The sequence below is a fragment of the Primulina tabacum genome, chromosome 11, assembly GCF_025594145.1.
Source record: "Primulina tabacum isolate GXHZ01 chromosome 11, ASM2559414v2, whole genome shotgun sequence".
In the NCBI taxonomy this organism is placed as follows: Eukaryota; Viridiplantae; Streptophyta; class Magnoliopsida; order Lamiales; family Gesneriaceae; genus Primulina; species Primulina tabacum.
This window is the reverse complement of record NC_134560.1, coordinates 33591873-33615051: the sequence shown is the minus strand read 5'-3', so window position 1 is coordinate 33615051 and position 23179 is coordinate 33591873.

Here is a 23179-nt window from a genome sequence, read left to right as displayed (position 1 = left end):
AACTGGTCCTTAATTTCAAAATCCTACGATTAACCCATAAGTTCTTAACATTCTTAATTCTCCTCTACGGGTTTCCCATAACATAAATTTCGATAAATTTAAACTTATTTAGCCAAAAATCAATCCCTATAACCAATCTTACCTTTCATCAAACTTAAAATCCCAATTTACAAATTTTCTTACTTCCAAAGATCATTGCATTCTTCGAATCATTATTCCTTACGTCTACTTCCCAAAAATTAATTCAACTAGTAACCATGAATCATAAATATTTTCTTAGGAAATCTACGTGTCCCAAATCGAGGTTTGACGATTGATTTTTTGGCGCTAATGGTGGCACAACCCTTTGCAGGACCTTTGCTCTGATACCAACTGAAACATCTCCCCTTTTTATTGCTTTAAAAGTACTAGAATTTTTTTTAAACACTCAATTTTCAGTCATGTACATTTACCACATGAAAATAAAAAATATTTTATCCTTTAAAATAAAACATCAACCAACTAGCATTTTAAAATCAAGTGAAATAGTCATAAAAATGAAATCGTCGCATGTTTTACCAAACCTAAAAAGCAATAAGTTTGAAAAATATAGTCCATACTAGACCTCTCAAAAATCTCTCAAAAGCATAAATAAATTGTCTTAAAATCTTTAACATAAATCATGAATCATAAATCGTAAATGCGGAAAAAGTAGAAGCGCTGGTCCTCGGGTTGTGTGTGCCTTCAGTCCAGTCAAATCATCCGTCAAGCCCACCCTCAATCTCACCTGCATCCATCACACCTAATGAGTCTAAAGACTCAACACACCATAATCTTGGTAACAAGTAATACGTAATACGGTCAACATATAACAGTGAAAAATACTTGTACTTAAAATATCGTTTTCATGAAGATGCATAAACTTCAAACATGAACTATTCGTAAACCTTTTTATGATGCATCAACTTTAAATAGAAACGTTTTCATAATGATGCATCAACTTTAAGCATAAACATTTTCAAGACATACATAACATAAACCTTAACCTTTTCCTTTCTTTTTCCTCAACATGGCATAACATAAAACCTTTTTCATGATCATAAACAATTTTCCTTTTCCTTTTCCTTTGTTGAATACAGATCGTTAATTGTGACTTTCCTTAAACCTCAAAAGTCGATGGATCCATCTACATGAAACCGCAGTACTGGGCGGCGGGAGACACCAGCAACACTCTCACCGGTCAACTGGGCCCCGGCCTATCCTCTTTCGAATAGAATACGATCGTCGGGGCTCCCTCTGGGGCTTTTTACCATAAATAGGCTCCCTCAAGGGCCTTTTCCCTCACGATATTCCATTCTTACCGTTACCACATACCGTTAACTCATACCGTTACCACAATAGTTACAATTACTTCACTTCCATCAACGTTTAATATTTTCATTACTTTATAAAAATCATGCATAACATATAATTTTGTTTTTGAAACCAAGCATGCAACATGTCTTTTAAATGCCTTCCTTAAATTATAAAAATCTCATAGACATTTAAAAATCATAATTTAATCATGAACATTTCATAAACATTTAAAAACAATCATAATATCATAAAAATAGCATTTAGAGCACTGCCGTGACGTTTACTAATTTCTAGGTGTAAGATGACCGTTTTACCCCTGCATTTGACATTTTACGTTTTTGACTTTTCTTGATTTTATTGACTCTAACATGTCCCAAACAATTATTTAAGCTTACATGAATTTTTCTCATATTTTTATTTAGCTTAAATCGAAGACTTTTAAATTAATCTTTTAAATGTGACGTATTAATGCGTTTTAATCACGAATTAAACCAAACCTTAATATAAAATCACAAATTAAAAACTTAGACTTTTAATAATTATTTAAGCTTAAACCTAATTTTCCATAATTTTATAAAGCTTAAAACTAGGCGTTTCAATTAACTCGTTAATTAGCATTTCGTGCGGTGATTAAACGCCGATTAAATCCAAAACTCGTTATTTTGATCCCAAATTTTAAACATAACATTTTTATGATTTATTCTACCCTTACAAGTCATGATCCACCCCCGTGGACCCATGGGTTCATTTTTAGCCTTTTAATTTTCGAAATAGACACCTCATCGAACACACCGAGCCATCTCCCAATTTACTCGAGCCACGCCCGAGCCACCTTGAGCCAAAACCTAGCCAACCCACCTAGGGAGCTTACTGAGCAAGCCCAGCCCAAAATACCAGCCCTGGCCCGCTCAAAATCCTCCTGGAATTGAGGCCCGATTGCATGTGCTGTGTGTGCGTGAGTTTCCTTCCTTCCCCAAGACTCCTAACCAACTAGGACACCTCCAGCCCTCTAACCACAGACCACGCATGACCTTAACTGACCCTGGACCACGCCCAGACCAAGCCCAGACCGACCCAAACCCCTGGACGCGAGCAGCCACCTACTAAACAACACAGCAGCCTCGCGTACATAGGAGCTTCCTTCACGTTTTCTGTAGCTAGCCACCCAACCATCGAGCCACCCATTGAAACAGCCCCCCAAGCACTCTCCTAGGACCCTAAGGACCTATCCTAGCCCAGCCCAAGTCCCCTGGCCGAGCCCCTTCTCCCTGCACAAACTTCTGAAACCTGCGCACAATTGCTGCCAATTCTCGGGTAGGAGTCCTTGATGGATAGGACTCCTCCCAGCCCACTTATTTCGAATCCTAGCATGGCTAGGACCCTAACCTTGACTCTTCCACAGTCCTGGTTAGCCCTGGAACCAAGCCAAACCCAAGCCTAGCCCTTAAGAACAAAAACCGAAACCTAAACTCTCCAAGACAGCAACTTGCTGCCAGCCTGCGTTTATGATCGAGTGGTGTTTTTGGTTGAGTTCTAAGGCTCCTAAACACGTGTAAAACAAGGTGTGATAATAACCTAAATCATGGCGGCCCTTTACATGCAAGAAACAATTTATTGGATCCAAAAATCATGAATTTAAGACTTATAAGTGCAATATTTTGAAAATACAAAAAAATAGCTTCATGACCTTCATGCACACATTAATTAAAACAATAATATGATATGATGGATGAGAAAAGGAGATGTATGGCGTGTCTTTGCTATTTTATACGCACGAAATAACGTTGACGACGAAGACCGGATCGAAACCTTGGCTTGTTCTAGCTTGAACCTTCGAAAAACCCTTCTACAATTGTGAGTGTGTGCCGTGGGGTTGATGGGATTTTAGGGGAAGAGTTTCTGAATTTTCCAAGTGTGAGGTCGTGTGTATGTGTTGTAAATTGGGGAGGGTTTCTTATAATATATACTAATTAAACCCTTAATTAAACTTAAGCCCATTAAGCCCCCAAATTAGGCCCATTAGTCTTAATTATGATTTAGTTAAAATATTAAAATAGTTTTAGTTAAAATAAGTTTGTGAATTTAATAGCCAGGTTGCCAAAAATATCGTATTTTTGTTGCAAAACCAACACTGATAAAATTTACGTCCCGGCGTATAAAATCATCTCAAAACTCCTTAGTTTCAAAAATATGAAAAGGCATCACCCATATTTTAAATAAATAAAAAAAACAATTATTTAATAAAAACATTTTCTATTTTTCAGCCCTCAGTCTCCGTTCCTCGATCGCAACTCGAATAACCTTAAAAATACAGTTTAATGCAAATATGTAGAAAAGTATATTTAAACATGTCAATATGCACAACATAATAAATTAATGCAATTAAAACATTTAATATAAATACAGGAGCATTTAATAATTCAAATGCATGTGGTTCGCGTGGACCTTTAAATTTTCGGGGCGTTACAATGTTTCCCCCCCTTAAATTGAATTTCGTCCTCGAAATTTGTTTATCCTCGATAATCAAAAGTTTAGACTTGGTTCTAGTATCCCAAAAATCCACGCTTCCGCTGCGCTATTTTGATAAAACTTAAATTCTAGAATGTCCTTACGTCTCCTTGATCCCAATTAAATTTTCCTTCTAAATCCTTATTTGCAAATCGTAACTTAGAAAGACCCATAATGACTTAGTTCTATAATATTATTACCTTGAATTTCAACTTTTCTTACAATTCCCAATATCCAAAATGGATGATCATACTTATCGTATATTACTTTCCTCATTTTATACCCAAAATATTCATCAACTTATCATATTTCAATCTTAAAATCTCAAACACATCCGCTAGCGCTTAGATTTTCAAGCCTAATATTGTTTCATCCTTAAAAACCCATGATCAACATTCCTTATAACACTATAACCAAGATATCCAAAGGTTCCAAATATTCTTAAAAGTCTAAATCATCAAAAACTCTTATCAATTAACCCATTCAATTCTCACTTATTGATAAACTAGTCCCCAAATTGCGTAATAATTGCAAAAAAATTTCTTAATTTCCTCAAAAATTATCCTAACTGGTCCTTAATTTCAAAATCCTACGATTAACCCATAAGTTCTTAACATTCTTAATTCTCCTCTACGGGTTTCCCATAACATAAATTTCGATAAATTTAAACTTATTTACCCAAAAATCAATCCCTATAACCAATCTTACCTTTCATCAAACTTAAAATCCCAATTTACAAATTTTCTTACTTCCAAAGATCATTGCATTCTTCGAATCATTATTCCTTACGTCTACTTCCCAAAAATTAATTCAACTAGTAACCATGAATCATAAATATTTTCTTAGGAAATCTACGTGTCCCAAATCGAGGTTTGACGATTGATTTTTTGGCGCTAATGGTGGCACAACCCTTTGCAGGACCTTTGCTCTGATACCAACTGAAACATCTCCCCTTTTTATTGCTTTAAAAGTACTAGAATTTTTTTTAAACACTCAATTTTCAGTCATGTACATTTACCACATGAAAATAAAAAATATTTTACCCTTTAAAATAAAACATCAACCAACTAGCATTTTAAAATCAAGTGAAATAGTCATAAAAATGAAATCGTCGCATGTTTTACCAAACCTAAAAAGCAATAAGTTTGAAAAATATAGTCCATACTAGACCTCTCAAAAATCTCTCAAAAGCATAAATAAATTGTCTTAAAATCTTTAACATAAATCATGAATCATAAATCGTAAATGCGGAAAAAGTAGAAGCGCTGGTCCTCGGGTTGTGTGTGCCTTCAGTCCAGTCAAATCATCCGTCAAGCCCACCCTCAATCTCACCTGCATCCATCACACCTAATGAGTCTAAAGACTCAACACACCATAATCTTGGTAACAAGTAATACGTAATACGGTCAACATATAACAGTGAAAAATACTTGTACTTAAAATATCGTTTTCATGAAGATGCATAAGCTTCAAACATGAACTATTCGTAAACCTTTTTATGATGCATCAACTTTAAATAGAAACGTTTTCATAATGATGCATCAACTTTAAGCATAAACATTTTCAAGACATGCATAACATAAACCTTAACCTTTTCCTTTCTTTTTCCTCAACATGACATAACATAAAACCTTTTTCATGATCATAAACAATTTTCCTTTTCCTTTTCCTTTGTTGAATTCAGATCGTTAATTCTGACTTTCCTTAAACCTCAAAAGTCGATGGATCCATCTACATGAAACCGCAGTACTGGGCGGCGGGAGACACCAGCAACACTCTCACCGGTCAACTGAGCCCCGGCCTATCCTCTTTCGAATAGAATACGATCGTCGGGGCTCCCTCTGGGGCTTTTTACCATAAATAGGCTCCCTCAAGGGCCTTTTCCCTCACGATATTCCATTCTTACCGTTACCACATACCGTTAACTCATACCGTTACCACAATAGTCACAATTACTTCACTTCCTTCAACGTTTAATATTCTCATTACTTTATAAAAATCATGCATAACATATAATTTTGTTTTTGAAACCAAGCATGCAACATGTCTTTTAAATGTCTTCCTTAAATTATAAAAATCTCATAGACATTTAAAAATCATAATTTAATCATGAACATTTCATAAACATTTAAAAACAATCATAATATCATAAAAATAGCATTTAGAGCACTGCCGTGACGTTTACTAATTTCTAGGTGTAAAATGACCGTTTTACCCCTGCATTTGACATTTTACGTTTTTGACTTTTTCTTGATTTTATTGACTCTAACATGTCCCAAACAATTATTTAAGCTTACATGAATTTTCTCATATTTTTATTTAGCTTAAATCGAAGACTTTTAAATTAATCTTTTAAATGTGACGTATTAATGCGTTTTAATCACGAATTAAACCAAACCTTAATATAAAATCACAAATTAAAAACTTAGACTTTTTATAATTATTTAAGCTTAAACCTAATTTTCCATAATTTTATAAAGTTTAAAACTAGGCGTTTCAATTAACTCGTTAATTAGCATTTCGTGCGGTGATTAAACGCCGAATAAATCCAAAACTCGTTATTTTGATCCCAAATTTTAAACATAACATTTTTATGATTTATTCTACCCTTCCAAGTCATGAGCCACCCCCGTGGACCCATGGATTCATTTTTAGCCTTTTAATTTTCGAAATAGACACCTCATCGAACACACCGAGCCATCTCCCAATTTACTCGAGCCACGCCCGAGCCACCTTGAGCCAAAACCTAGCCAACCCACCTAGGGAGCTTACTGAGCAAGCCCAGCCCAAAATACCAGCCCTGGCCCGCTCAAAATCCTCCTGGAATTGAGGCCCGATTGCATGTGCTGTGTGTGCGTGAGTTTCCTTCCTTCCCCAAGACTCCTAACCAACTAGGACACCTCCAGCCCTCTAACCACAGACCACGCATGACCTTAACTGACCCTGGACCACGCCCAGACCAAGCCCAGACCGACCCAAACCCCTGGACGCGAGCAGCCACCTACTAAACAACACAGCAGCCTCGCGTACATAGGAGCTTCCTTCACGTTTTCTGTTGCTAGCCACCCAACCATCGAGCCACCCCTTGAACCAGCCCCCCAAGCACTCTCCTAGGACCCTAAGGACCTATCCTAGTCCAGCCCAAGTCCCCTGGCCGAGCCCCTTCTCCCTGCACAAACTTCTGAAACCTGCGCACAATTGCTGCCAATTCTCGGGTAGGAGTCCTTGATGGATAGGACTCCTCCCAGCCCACTTATTTCGAATCCTAGCATGGCTAGGACCCTACCCTTGACTCTTCCACAGTCCTGGTTAGCCCTGGAACCAAGCCAAACCCAAGCCTAGCCCTTAAGAACAAAAACCGAAACCTAAACTCTCCAAGACAGCAACTTGCTGCCAGCCTGCGTTTATGATCGAGTGGTGTTTTTGGTTGAGTTCTAAGGCTCCTAAACACGTGTAAAACAAGGTGTGATAATAACCTAAATCATGGCGGCCCTTTACATGCAAGAAACAATTTATTGGATCCAAAAATCATGAATTTAAGACTTATAAGTGCAATATTTTGAAAATACAAAAAAATAGCTTCATGACCTTCATGCACACATTAATTAAAACAATAATATGATATGATGGATGAGAAAAGGAGATGTATGGCGTGTCTTTGCATTTTATACGCACGAAATAACGTTGACGACGAAGACCGGATCGAAACCTTGGCTTGTTCTAGCTTGAACCTTCGAAAAACCCTTCTACAATTGTGAGTGTGTGCCGTGGGGTTGATGGGATTTTAGGGGAAGAGTTTCTGAATTTTCCAAGTGTGAGGTCGTGTGTATGTGTTGTAAATTGGGGAGGGTTTCTTATAATATATACTAATTAAACCCTTAATTAAACTTAAGCCCATTAAGCCCCCAAATTAGGCCCATTAGTCTTAATTATGATTTAGTTAAAATATTAAAATAGTTTTAGTTAAAATAAGTTTGTGAATTTAATAGCCAGGTTGCCAAAATTTCGTATTTTTGTTGCAAAACCAACACTGATAAAATTTACGTCCCGGCGTATAAAATCACCTCAAAACTCCTTAGTTTCAAAAATATGAAAAAGCATCACCCATATTTTAAATAAATAAAAAAACAATTATTTAATAAAAACATTTTCTATTTTTCAGCCCTCAGTCTCCGTTCCTCGATCGCAACTCGAATAACCTTAAAAATACAGTTTAATGCAAATATGTAGAAAAGTATATTTAAACATGTCAATATGCACAACATAATAAATTAATGCAATTAAAACATTTAATTAAAATACAGGAGCATTTAATAATTCAAATGCATGTGGTTCGCGTGGACCTTTAAATTTTCGGGGCGTTACAATGTTCCCCCCCTTAAATTGAATTTCGTCCTCGAAATTTGTTTATCCTCGATAATCAAAAGTTTAGACTTGGTTCTAGTATCCCAAAAATCCACGCTTCCGCTGCGTTATTTTGATAAAACTTAAATTCTAGAATGTCCTTACGTCTCCTTGATCCCAATTAAATTTTCCTTCTAAATCCTTATTTGCAAATCGTAACTTAGAAAGACCCATAATGACTTAGTTCTATAATATTATTACCTTGAATTTCAACTTTTCTTACAATTCCCAATATCCAAAATGGATGATCATACTTATCGTATATTACTTTCCTCATTTTATACCCAAAATATTCATCAACTTATCATATTTCAATCTTAAAATCTCAAACACATCCGCTAGCGCTTAGATTTTCAAGCCTAATATTGTTTCATCCTTAAAAACCCATGATCAACATTCCTTATAACACTATAACCAAGATATCCAAAGGTTCCAAATATTCTTAAAAGTCTAAATCATCAAAAACTCTTATCAATTAACACATTCAATTCTCACTTATTGATAAACTAGTCCCCAAATTGCGTAATAATTGCAAAAAAATTTCTTAATTTCCTCAAAAATTATCCTAACTGGTCCTTAATTTCAAAATCCTACGATTAACCCATAAGTTCTTAACATTCTTAATTCTCCTCTACGGGTTTCCCATAACATAAATTTCGATAAATTTAAACTTATTTACCCAAAAATCAATCCCTGTAACCAATCTTACCTTTCAATAAACTTAAAATCCCAATTTACAAATTTTCTTACTTCCAAAGATCATTGCATTCTTCGAATCATTATTCCTTACGTCTACTTCCCAAAAATTAATTCAACTAGTAACCATGAATCATAAATATTTTCTTAGGAAATCTACGTGTCCCAAATCGAGGTTTGACGATTGATTTTTTGGCGCTAATGGTGGCACAACCCTTTGCAGGACCTTTGCTCTGATACCAACTGAAACATCTCCCCCTTTTATTGCTTTAAAAGTACTAGAATTTTTTTTAAACACTCAATTTTCAGTCATGTACATTTACCACATGAAAATAAAAAATATTTTATCCTTTAAAATAAAACATCAACCAACTAGCATTTTAAAATCAAGTGAAATAGTCATAAAAATGAAATCGTCGCATGTTTTACCAAACCTAAAAAGCAATAAGTTTGAAAAATATAGTCCATACTAGACCTCTCAAAAATCTCTCAAAAGCATAAATAAATTGTCTTAAAATCTTTAACATAAATCATGAATCATAAATCGTAAATGCGGAAAAAGTAGAAGCGCTGGTCCTCGGGTTGTGTGTGCCTTCAGTCCAGTCAAATCATCCGTCAAGCCCACCCTCAATCTCACCTGCATCCATCACACATAATGAGTCTAAAGACTCAACACACCATAATCTTGGTAACAAGTAATACGTAATACGGTCAACATATAACAGTGAAAAATACTTGTACTTAAAATATCGTTTTCATGAAGATGCATAAACTTCAAAAATGAACTATTCGTAAACCTTTTTATGATGCATCAACTTTAAATAGAAACGTTTTCATAATGATGCATCAACTTTAAGCATAAACATTTTCAAGACATGCATAACATAAACCTTAACCTTTTCCTTTCTTTTTCCTCAACATGACATAACATAAAACCTTTTTCATGATCATAAACAATTTTCCTTTTCCTTTTCCGTTGTTGAATTCACATCGTTAATTGTGACTTTCCTTAAACCTCAAAAGTCGATGGATCCATCTACATGAAACCGTAGTACTGGGCGGCGGGGGACACCAGCAACACTCTCACCGGTCAACTGGGCCTGGCCTATCTTCTTTCGAATAGAATACGATCGTCAGGGCTCCCTCTTGGGCCTTTTCCCATAAATGTGCTCCCTCTGGGGCCTTTTTCCCTCACGATATTCCATTCTTATCGTTACCACATATCGTTACCTCATACCGTTACCTCAATAGTCACAATTACTTCACTTCCTTTCACGTTTAAAATTCTTATTACTTTATAAAAATCATGCATAACATATAATTTTGTTTTTGAAACCAAGCATGCAACATGTCTTTTAAATGTCTTCCTTAAATTATAAAAATCTCATAGACATTTAAAAATCATAATTTAATCATGAACATTTCATAAACATATAAAAACAATCATAATATCATAAAAATAGCATTTAGAGCACTGCCATGACGTTTACTAATTTCTAGGTGTAAAATGACCGTTTTACCCCTGCATTTGACATTTTACGTTTTTGACTTTTTCTTGATTTTATTGACTCTAACATGTCCCAAACAATTATTTAAGTTTACATGAATTTTCTCATATTTTTATTTAGCATAAATTGAAGACTTTTAAATTAATCTTTTAAATGTGACGTATTAATGCGTTTTAATCACGAATTAAACCAAACCTTAATATAAAATCACAAATTAAAAACTTAGACTTTTAATAATTATTTAAGCTTAAACCTAATTTTCCATAATTTTATAAAGTTTAAAACTAGGCGTTTCAATTAACTCGTTAATTAGTGTTTCGTGCGATGATTAAACCCCGAATAAATCCAAAAGTCGTTATTTTGATCCAAAATTTTAAACATAACATTTTTATGATTTATTCTACCCTTCCAAGTCATGAGCCACCCCCGTGGACCCATGAGTTCATTTTTAGCCTTTTAATTTTCGAAATAGACACCTTATCGAACACACCGAGCCATCTCCCAATTTACTCGAGCCACGCCCGAGCCACCTTGAGCCAAAACCTAGCCAACCCACCTAGGGAGCCTACTGAGCAAGCCCAGCCCAAAATACCAGCCCTGGCCCGCTTAAAATTCTCCTGGAACTGAGGCCCGATTGCATGTGCTGTGTGTGCGTGAGTTTCCTTCCTTCCCCACGACTCCTAACCAACTAGGACACCTCCAGCCCTCTAACCACAGACCACTCATAACCTTATCTGACCCTGGACCATGCTCAGACCAAGCCCAGACCGACCCAAACCCCTGGACGCGAGCAGCCACCTACTAAACAACACAGCAGCCTCGCGTACGTAGGAGCTTCCTTCACGTTTTCTGTTGCTAGCCACCCAACCATCGAGCCACCCCTTGAACCAGCCCCCCAAGCACTCTCCTAGGACCCTAAGGACCTAAACTATCCCAGCCCAAGTCCCATTGGCCGAGCCCCTTCTCTCTGCACAAACTTCTGAAACCTGCGCACAATTGCTGCCAATTCTCGGGTAGGAGTCCTTGATGGATAGGACTCCTCCCAGCCCAATTATTTCGAATCCTAGCATGGCTAGGACCCTACTCTTGACTCTCCCACAGTCCTGGTTAGCCCTAGAACCAAGCCAAGCCCAAGCCTAGCCCTTAAGAACAAAAACCGAAACCTAAACTCTCCAAGACAGCAACTTGCTGCCAGCCTGCGTTTATTATCGAGTGGTGTTTTTGGTTGAGTTCTAAGGCTCCTAAACACGTGTAAAACAAGGTGTGATCATAACCTAAATTATGGCAGCCCTTTACATGCAAGAAACAATTTATTGGATCCAAAAATCATGAATGTAACACTTATAAGTGAAAATTTTCGAAAATACAGAAAAGTAGCTTCATGACCTTCATGCACACATTAATTAAAACAATAATATGATATGATGGATGAGAAAAGGAGATGTATGGCGTGCCTTTGCATTTTATACGCACGAAATAACGTTGACGACGAAGAACGGATCGAAACCTTGGCTTGTTCTAGCTTGAACCTTCGAAAAACCCTTCTAAAATATTGAGTGTGTGTCGTGGGGTTGATGGGATTTTAGGGGAAGAGTTTCTGAATTTTCCAAGTGTGAGGCTGTGTGTATGTGTTGTAAATTGGGGAGGGTTTCTTATAATATGTACTAATTAAACCCTTAATTAAACTTAAGCCCATTAAGCCCCCAAATTAGGCCCATTAGTTTTAATTATGATTTAATTAAAATATTAAAATAGTTTTAGTGAAATAAGTTTGTGAATTTAATAACCGGGTGGCCAAAAAGTTCGTATTTTTGTTGAAAAACCAACACTGATAAAATTTACGTTCCGGCGTATAAAATCATTTCAAAACTCTTTAGTTTCTAAAATATTAAAAAACATCACTCATATTTTAAATAAATAAAAAAACAATTATTTAATAAAAATATTTTCTATTTTTCAGCCCTCAATCTCCGTTCCTCTATCGCAACACGAATAACCTTAAAAATACAGTTTAATGCAACCATGTAGAAAAGTATATTTAAACATGTCAATATGCACAACATAATAAATTAATGCAATTAAAACATTTAATTAAAATACAGGAGCATTCAATAATTCAAATGCATGTGGTTCGCGTGGACCTTTAAATTTTCGGGGCGTTACAGAACGGCTGACATCCCGAGTGGAAGTGGGAGATAGGAGGGGAGATCCCAGGAGAAGAGAAATAAACAACCAGAGAAGAAAGACCCTTCTCCGATTTGGGGAGTAATAAAAATGATTTCTGGAGGATCCACTGATGGTGACTCTAACCGGGCAAGGAAATCCAGGAGTAGGAGGGATTGCATGGAAGTGGAGGGGATGAGGAGGGATGATGTGGTAATCAACTTTGGGCCGGAGGATTTGAAGGGAGTAAATCTTCCCCATAATGATGTCCTAGTCATTCAAGCCAGGGTGGCCAACTATGATGTCATGAGGGTCTTTATTGACTCAGGAAGTTCTGTGAATGTAATCTTTAAAGAGGCACTCGTACAGATGGACTTGCATGGTTATCATTTAGAAGCTGTGGAGACTGCACTTTATGGCTTTGCTGGCCATGTGGTTTATCCGGAAGGGGAGATTGTCTAGCCAATAACTTTGGGCTCCCAAGATCTTAGAAAGACAGTGATGACCTCTTTCACTGTGGTGGACTCCCCATCATCGTATAACATCATTCTTGGAAGGCCGGCTATAAATGAGCTGAGGGCCGTGGCATCCACCTACCACCAAGAGATCAAGTTTCCGGTGGGAGCACGGGTAGGAGAAGTCAGGGGAGATCAACCTTCCTCTCGGAAATGCTATGTGGAAACAGTTCGGGCTGATCAAAGTAAAACCAGGAGGGAGGAAAAAAAGGCAAGAGTTGTGTCACGCCCCGGGACGGGGGTTGGTTGACACCGGTGTTGCTCTCAAATTCATATTCGAAAACAACAAGCCTCAGAAGTACAAAATTCAGAAACCAGTCTTTCATTCATAATACGAATTAATTCATTGTCTGATACAACTCAAGTCACTAATGTTTTACAGCGGAAATATAAAACCAAATATAACAGTATCTTAACAGATGCAGCGGAATAAACAAAAACTAGAACCGATAAACAACGGTCTTCTTCACCAGCCCCAGAATTGAATCTGCTCTTCTTCTTCTAACTTTTCTTCCTCGATTTTATCTGAGATGAGTTTGGTGGGTGAGTGATATGGTTGTCACTCAGTAAGCAGGGGCGGAAATAACTCCTAGTTAATAACTCCCAGTTTTCGAAATCGTTTTCAATAGAAACAGTAATACAATAATATACAGAAAACTCGTATTTTCAGAACAGAAATCAGAATTCAGAAATCACAGGTTTTAGAACAGAAATCAGAATTAGTAAGCACTGAGCACGTTAGTGAATTTCATGGCTAAACTAATATTAGTCCCCTATATGTTCTCTCCTCTAAGGGGTGAGGCCAGAATCAGAATCAGAATTCAGAAATGTTCAGAATATATATTCCTACCATTAGTTCACTAGGGAGTTTCAGTGCTTCAAAATCATATATAAGAAATTAAACATACAGAAACTGTGCTTTAAAACAGAATTATCAAACTGATTTCAAGATATTTATATATAAGCCCACTTACCGTAATTTTCTTAAAGAATTTCGATTGAAGTCTGGAAATCTGCTTGCCTCGCTATTGGATTTTACAGCTTCAAAAAATGCACTCTCTTAGCTCTAATTTCAAGTGATAACTCAAGATTTTGGTAACATTCATTTCAGAGATTGAGGGTGCTATTTATAGGCCAAAAATTTGACTGTTAACCTTCCAATCAATGACCATAATTTGCCATTAACAGCCTTTATTCCATGTTAAATGCTTCAGTTACAAGTCCTGAGCAGAACCAGTAGCTATCTGTTGGAATCTCGCTACTGAACTCTTCTGCTGCTGGATTCTGTATGCTGGATTTTGTCTGCTGGAAAATACCATATTCTGAAATCTAAGTTGCTGCTGGAATTGTTAGCTTCTGCTGAAATTTGCTAGCTGCTGCTACTGCTGGAATTTCAGATTCTCACATCCCTCCCTCCTTATGAGAAGTTTCGTCCTCGAAACTTGGTTATACATGATCTTCAAAGAGATAAGGGTATTGTACTCGCATCCTTTCTTCCAACTCCCAAGTAGCTTCTCTTTCGGTATGGTTGGACCATTGTACTTTTACATATGGAATAGTTCGTCGCCTCAGTACTTGGTCTTTGAAATCCACAATTCGAATCGGAATTTCTTCATACTTCAGCTCTTCCTTTAGATTGCTCTCAACCAGAAGTGGTCCAGCTTCCAGAATGTGATTTGGATCAGATATATATCTCCTCAGCTACGAGACGTGAAATACATTGTGAATTCTTGACATGTCGGGTGGAAGTGCTAATCTATAAGCAAGTGTTCCCACTTTCTCAAGAATTTCAAATGGTCCGACGTATCTGGGATTTAGTTTACAGCCTTATTCAATCGGATTACACCCTTCATGGGTGACACTTTCACATACGCTTTTTCTCCAACTTCGAATTCCACAGGTCTTCTTTTCAGGTCAGCCTAGCTTTTCTGCCGATCTTGTGCAGCTTTTAATCTCTCCTTGATCAAAGCAACTTTATCCACTGTTTTTTGGATCATTTCGGGTCCAACAATGGCATTTTCCCCTACCTCATCCCAATATAGTGGTGATCGACACTTTCGTCCATACAGAGCTTCGTATGGTGCCATTCTAATACTACTCTGGTAACTATTATTGTAAGCGAACTCGATTAAAGGCAGATGTTCGCTCCAATTACCATTGAAGTCTAGAGCACATGCTCTCAGCATATCTTCTAGAGTTTGAATTGTCCTCTCTGTTTGGCCATCGGTCTGAGGGTGATATGCCGTAATAAGAGTAACCTTAGTCCCCATAGCTTGTTGAAAGCTCTTCCAAAATCGAGATGTAAATCTAGGATCTCTGTCTGACAGTATGCTAGCTGGAACTCCATGCAATCGTACAATCTCATTCATGTACAATGTGGCTAGCTTGTCCAAATTATAGTTCATGAGGATAGGTAAGAAATTTGCAGATTTTGTGAGTCTATCTACGATTACCCAGATGCCGTCATGATTTTGTCTAGACTTTGGTAACCCGACAACAAATTTCATGGAGATATGTTCCCATTTCCATTCTGGAATTTCTAGAGGTTGCAGAAGTCCTCCAGGTCTTTGGTGCTCTGCCTTGACTTGCTGGCACACGTGACACTTGGAAACAAACATTGCCACGTCTTTCTTCATTCCACTCCACCAAAAATTTCTCTTCAAATCTCTGTACATCTTGGTACTACCAGGATGGATTGAAAATTTTGACTTATGTGCTTCAGACATTACTTCTCGTCGAAGGTTATCGATGTCTGGTACTCACAATCGTCCTTTCATCCACAAGATTCTTTTGTTATCCGTCTCAAAATCTGGTGATTTCCCTTCTTTAGCTTGTTCCTTTAGTTTCACCAAAGCCGAATCTCTATCCTGACTTATCTTGATTGTCTCTCGAAGACATGGTTGTGCTGAAAGTGAGGTCAGGATCGCCTTACTCATATTCTTTCGACTTAAAGCATCTGCTACCTTGTTGGCTTTGCCTGGGTGGTAGCTTATCGTCAAGTCGTAATCCTTCATGAGTTCGATCCATCGTCTTTGTCTCATATTTAGTTCCTTTTGAGTGAACAAATATTTGAGACTTTGGTGATCAGTGAAAATCTCACATTTGGCTCCATAAAGATAATGTCTCCAAATTTTTTGTGCGAATACCACTGCAGCTAGTTCGAGGTCGTGCGTTGGGTAATTCTGCTCATACGGCTTCAACTGTCTCGACGCGTATGCTATCACCCTGCCCTCTTGCATGAGTACACATCCTAAACCTTCTTTAAATGCATCACTGTAGATGGTGTAGTACTTACCTTCCATATGTAATACCAGCACTGGTGTGGATGTAAGCTTCTTCTTCAAGTCTCGAAACTTTGCTCACATTTTTCGCTCCATTGAAATTTAGAATTCTTCTGTGTGAGCTTGGTGAGGGGTATGGATATTGAAGAGAATCCTTCAACAAATTTTCGATAATAGCCTGCTAGCCCCAAGAAGCTTCGAATTTCTGTCACATCCTTTGGTCTAGGCCAATCTGAGATTGCCTCTACTTTCTTAGGGTCCACAGATACTCCAGCTGCTGATATTATGTGTCCCAAAAATACGACGCTCTCTAGCTAGAATTCGCATTTTTTGAACTTGGCATACAGTTCCTTTTCTCTCAGCTTCTGGAGAGTGAGACGAAGATGTTCTTTGTGGTCTTCCTCACTTGACGAGTATACCAGAATATCGTCGATGAATACCACAACAAACTTGTCAAGAAATGGTTTGAACACCCTGTTCATGAGATCCATGAATACTGCCAGAGCGTTTGTTAACCCGAACGGCATCACCATGAACTCATAGTGTCCATACCTTGTTCTGAAGGCTGTCTTCGGAATATCGTCTATCTTGACCTTCAGTTGATGGTAGCCTAACCTTAAGTCGAGTTTGGAAAAGACTGAAGCTCCTTTGAGTTGGTCAAACAGGTCATCTATCCTTGGAAGCGGATACTTGTTTTTGATTGTGATCTTATTCAGCTCTCTGTAATCTATACACATTCTCATGCTTCCATCCTTCTTCTTTACAAATAGGACAGGAGCTCCCCACGGAGATGCACTTGGTCGGATTTGCTTCTTATCCAACAATTCTTGAAGTTTCTCTTTGAGTTCTTTCAACTCTACTGGAGTCATTCGATACGGTGATTTTGAGATTGGTGTAGCATTGGACACTAAATTAATCTCAAATTCCACTTCGCGATCAAGGATTGTGCCAGGGAGTCCTTCAAGAAAGACATCCGAAAATTCCTGAATAACTGGAATATCCTCTATCTTTGGAGTAACTTCGTTATTTACCACGCTGATCATTGCTAGTTAGACTTTCTAGGTTTGAAAAGTAGAAAGAACGGATTTCTGTTCCTTATCTTTACCACGAAGTACGATTTATTCTTGGATTGGGATTTGGCATTCTTACCTCGACAATCTACCATTACATGATTCTTTTCCAACCAATCAATTCCCATAGTACACTGTATAAGATCGGCACTTAATATATGCGTATCCATACTTATTTTATTCTATCTTAAAATTACCACGATTACTAACTCAAATATTGAAACCAATATAGAATCTTAGAATATAACTCCTTATCAGCCGATTGATTCAAGTCCCAATAATTATAACTTAGTTAAAATTTCTTTCAACCTTGAACGAAAGAAACTAATTCCTCAAACAATTCTTCTTTTACTAAATCTTTCCTTAATCAAGACTATGAGTCTAGCATATTTTAACACAAACAAGTTTCATTGGAGGTCCTTCCCTTTGCATCCCAAATTTAATGTACATATCATTAATTATTGACACAAAATTTTTCCTACATCTGAATTTCAAAGCTTATATAATCCTTATCTCATATTTTCATAAATAATTTATTATCCTCGAGTCAAACAATTCATCTTAAGTCAGAAGCTTATCTTCGATAGGTAAATTCCCAAAAATGTAAGTCAACTTATATCATATAGTTACATTCCCAATATGATTCAACTTATCTTGGTACATTCCCAAAGAATATTAAACTTCTTTCTTTTCGTATCATAATACCAATCTAGTCTATTTTATCATCTCTCCATTATCACTGTTCTTTTTCCACTACATCTATATGTACTTCTTCTTCTCTAAGCTCTTAATGTAGCTACTCTGATCAGTCATAATCTTCATCCAAAACAGGAGAGTGAATGTTCAGAATTGATCTCAAGAGTACAGGTTGAGTTATAGACAAGTACTGGAATGAACAGAATCAGTGCAGCCTATACATTCAATGGAAGAAAATAGCTCAGAATTTTTAGGTCTCAAAATCTCGTGAAAAATTTATTAAAAATCCTTCACATCAAGAACATGAAGTGTACCAAATTTGGTGCAAAAATACTGAGCCGTTTGGAAATGAAAATTCCTCAAAGTTTCGTTCTAGGTTAGGTTCTCCTCGTCGAGAGCTTTCCAACGAATACTTTTAATAGTAAAAATTCCTCCTGGATCAAAAGTTACGGCCGTTTAAAGTTTGCGCAAAAAACACCTCAACTTCCATGCCATTTGCAAGATCTACTGCATGCGCTTGCTGGAATTCGCGGTCTACTGCAATTCTGATGCTTCTGCAATCAGTCTGCTGCTTTTCCAGCACTATCTGCTGCTTTCAGCACTGTTAGAACCAGTCTGCTGCATTCCGAGTCTACTGACCCAGTCTTCTGCATTCAGATCTACTGGTTTCCATCTACTGGTTCTGGTTTCAGACTACTACTGTTTTCGGTCTACTGGTTTTGGTCTACTATTTTTTTTACTCATTTCGGACATGCTGCTTATTTCAGACATGCTGCTGAAACACTCAGAGCTCTACTGTATTCTGATTTGTTTCCCTTACTGATTTTTCACAACTGTACGTAGTTAGTCTATATTTTCAGTAGTCTATTACAGTAGTTAATTTTCAGAAGTCTATTACAGTAGCTTATTTTCAGTAGTGTATTACCGTAATTTATTTTCAGTAGTCTATTACAGTAACTTTCAGGGCTTATTTTCAGAAGTCTATTAGAACTTATTATTTCTAGTTCCTCCTCCCCAGATTATGAAACCTGGTTTGCTCTGATACCACTTCAATGTCACGTCCCGGGACAGGGGTTGGTTGACACCGGCGTTGCTATCAAATTTACATTCAAGTACAAAATTCAGAAACCAGTTTTTTATTCATAATACGAATTAATTCATTGTCTGATATAACTCAAGTCACTAATGTTTTACAGCGAAAATATAAAACCAAATATAACAGTATCTTAATAGATGCAGCAGAATAAAAAAAAACTAGAACTGATAAACAACGGTCTTCTTCACCAGCCCCAGAATTGAATATGCTCTTCTTCTTCTAACTTTTCTTCCTCGCTTTTATCTGAGATGGGTTTGATGGGTGAGTGATATGGTTGTCACTCAGTAAGCAGGGGCGGGAATAACTCCCAGTTTTCGAAATCGTTTTCAACAGAAACAGTAATACAATAATATACAGAAAACTCGTATTTTCAGAAGAGAAATCAGAATTCAGAAATCACAGGTTTTAGAACAGAAATCAGAATTAATAAGCACTGAGCACGTTAGTGAATTTCATGGCTAAACTGATATCAGTCCCCTATATGTTCTCTCCTCTAAGGGGTGAGGCCAGAATCAGAATCAGAATTCAGAAATGTTCAGAATATATATTCCTACCATTAGTTCACTATGAAGTTTCAGTGCTTCAAAATTATATATCAGAAATTAAACATACAGAAATTGTGCTTTAAAACAGAATTATCAAACTGATTTCAAAATATTTATATATAAGCCCACTTACCGTAATTTGCTTAAAGAATTTCGGTTGAAGTCTGGAAATCTGCTTGCCTCGCTACTTGATTTTACAGCTTCGAAAAATTCACTCTCTTAGCTCTAATTTCAAGTGATAACTCAAGATTTTGGTAACATCCATTTCAGAGATTGATGGTGCTATTTATAGGCAAAAAATTTGACTGTTAGCCTTCCAATCAATGACCATAATCTGCCATTAACAGCCTTTATTCCATGTTAAATGCTTCAGTTACAAGTCGTGAGCAGAACCAGTAGCTATCTGTTGGAATCTCGCTACTGAACTCTTCTGCTGCTGGATTCTGTTTGCTGGATTTTGTCTGCTGGAAAAATACCATCTTCTGAAATTTAAGTTGCTGCTGGAATTGTTAGCTTCTGCTGAAATTTCCTAGCTGCTGCTACTGCTGGAATTTCAGATTCTCACAAGTTGAAGTAGGAGGGGGAGTAGTGGAGAAGAGGGAAGTGCATTTTGTGGCGGATGAAGAACAGGAAATGGTGGAAGTTGAGCCAGGGAAACATATCCGGGTGGCCCGAGACCTTGAAGTTTCCACCCGGGTAAAACTCTTAAACTGTTTAAAAGCTAACATTAATATTTTCGCCTGGTCTCAACAGGAACTAACCGGGATCTTACCATAGGTGGCTGAGCATAAATTAAATATCCTCTCAGGATCCCGGTCCGTGAAACAGAAGAAAAGACATTTTGGCCCGGAAAAAGATAAAGTCATTGATGAGCAGGTGGGAGAGCTGTTACGGGCGGGCCACATTCGGGAAGTAAAATTCCCTACTTGGCTCTCGAATGTGGTCCTTGTTCCAAAAGCTATCGGGAAGTGGAGAATGTGCATAGACTTCATGGACCTAAATAAATCCTGTCCCAAAGATTGTTATCCACTTCCTCGAATTGATCAACTGGTGGACTCAACATCCGGGTTCGAATTATTAAGCTTTATGGATGCTTATCAGGGGAAGATCAAGATAAAGCCAGTTTTATCACCTCCGGAGGCACTTTCTGCTACTACATTAAAGATTGACGTGAGACTATTTTCTCTCTCTTTTCAACTAGTCGGCCTCAGCCGTACACCACATCTCACCACCGACGTCCGTTGTAACACCGTCGTGCTCCCACCTCACCATAGCTGCCATCGTACACTATTTTTCTCAACACACAAATTTTCTATCTTCTATAGTGCGATACTAGAAAAATAATAAAGTTATCAACCGTGGACTTGATTTGGTGACCGAATAAAGACAATTGATCTAATTGATTGTTCGTAAAGATTTACAACAATAGCTATATCTTTATAACATTCGAAATAGTTGGAGCCAAGTATTTAGATACTAAAGATAAATTCTAATAAACACTCTATTGTTGGGAATAAAATCATACGATTGTTCAAACATGATTTTGAATATCAAAATAAAATTTTAAACTTCCACTGATACACCAACAATGAAAAATGAAATTTTACTTGTCATAAATGCATATACTTGTTTTAAAAAAGATGTGATAAAAACATATGTTTATATCAAAATTCCTTCCCAATTTATGTTAACCACTCTATTTTTTTTATAAAATAGTATACCATCTTTTTTTTTTTTGTTTTTGAAGCATAGTATACCATCTTTTAAAAAGCATTGAAAGGGATTAAAATATTATACCATCTTTTAATCTGTAAGCATAAATCCAAAGATATATGCGTCTCCATCTGCACTATATCTATACCTACTGTCCTCTTCAAGCTTCAACAACCGAAAAATGGGATTCATCAAAGTGGAAAAGAAGCTCATCTCTCTGGTGGCCGGTGTTCTGGCTTGGGGTGTGTCGAAGTTCTTAGTCGGTGAGTTTCTTGGTGCGATGGTGGGTGGGATGGTGGGATGGATACTGTATAAGAGGCTGAAGGAGAAGGAGAGGAAGAGGTTGCATGACTCCGACCATGGCGAACCCAGTGGGGAGCCATGTAGGGGCGACGAGGATGAGGATAAGATGATGAAAGCGCCGGGGAGGGATTATTTAATAAGGAGGAAAGATTTCCAAACCAACCCTTCCGATTATTTTCGCCGTCTTCGTGGCAAGTAATATAGATATTGATAATATATAATATTATATCCTAAGTTTTATGATTTTCTTGATCAATGTTGTGTGAAATATTTGTGTGTAATTTTAGTGATCGAGTAAGGGTAATTAGCTACTGCCTTTGAATGGATCTAACATTATTGTGAACTAATTTGAAAGGTATTGCGTGGAACCATATTACCATTATGAAACTCAAAAATCCATCGTCCACTTCGGTGGAAGTTTATTTGGTCCTTTTTTGTTTTTGGTACAATGTCTTGCTCTTCTTTATTAATGGCCGCCGTCCGTACACCAATGGACAAAATCAAAAGTAGGTCTCTTATAAGACGGTCTCACGAATCTTTATATGTGAGACGAGTCAATCATATTGATATTCACAATAAAAAGTAATAATCTAAGCATAAAAAATAATACTTTTCATCGATGACTCAAATAAAAGATCTGTTTCATAAAATACGACTCATGAGACCGTCTCACATCAGTTTTTGCCCAAAATGCCAACGAATCTTTCTCTTTTGAGATTTCTCCTTTATAGTACATAAAGAAGATGCATGACACAATATATTATACTTTTTTTGTTTCACTTTAATATATATTCCGATTTAACAATAAATAATAAATCTTAAGAAATGTGTAATCATTTTCTTAAATGAATTAAATAAGATATTTATTTGTAAAATTTGTTTTTTTAATAATTTAAATAATCTCTATGAAAAACAAACAAATAAACTTTTATATTTGAGATAGTAAAATTATATATAATTTAAAATTTTGGAAAAAAACTACGGAAAACTCACACCAGCAAATCATCTTTCGTGAACTCGATTAAATTCTTATTATTATAATTATCCGCTACCAAAAATAATGTTGAAGAATACACTGTATTACGTGTTTTTAGTCGATAAACATTTTATTCTCTAAAATATATTTTATTTTTAATTTTTCTTTTGATGCTGAGGAATTTCTTTAAATAATTAATTAATTAAACTCTTTGTTTTCAATGAATATATTTTGATACTTCAGTATCGCTTAATTTATGGATGAGATGATAAATTAATGTAAATATGATTAATAAATTGAATAAAATGGATAACATAAAGAAATATAACTCTAATTATTCAAATACGCGGAGTAAAACAGAGATAAGTAA